Below are 294 nucleotides of genomic sequence, written 5' to 3' on the forward strand. Positions count from 1 at the left end.
TGGCCCGGGCAGATAGTGAAAGGACAAGGGGGAATGGTTTTAAACTAAAAAGTGGGAGATTTATATTAGATTTTAATAAATAAATAAATAAATAAATAAATAAATAAATAAATATTTTAACTCAGAGGGTGGTGAGGCACTGAAACAGGTTGCTCAGAAGTTTCCCATCTCTGGATGAGGCCCTGGGCAAACTGATGTAGTGGATGGCAACCCTGTCTGCAGCAGGGGGTTGGGACTGGTTGGGCTTTAAGGACCCTTCCAACCCAAGCCATTCTGTGATTCTGCAACTATGAT

Source organism: Meleagris gallopavo, chromosome 2, assembly GCF_000146605.3.
Source record: "Meleagris gallopavo isolate NT-WF06-2002-E0010 breed Aviagen turkey brand Nicholas breeding stock chromosome 2, Turkey_5.1, whole genome shotgun sequence".
Taxonomy (NCBI): Eukaryota; Metazoa; Chordata; class Aves; order Galliformes; family Phasianidae; genus Meleagris; species Meleagris gallopavo.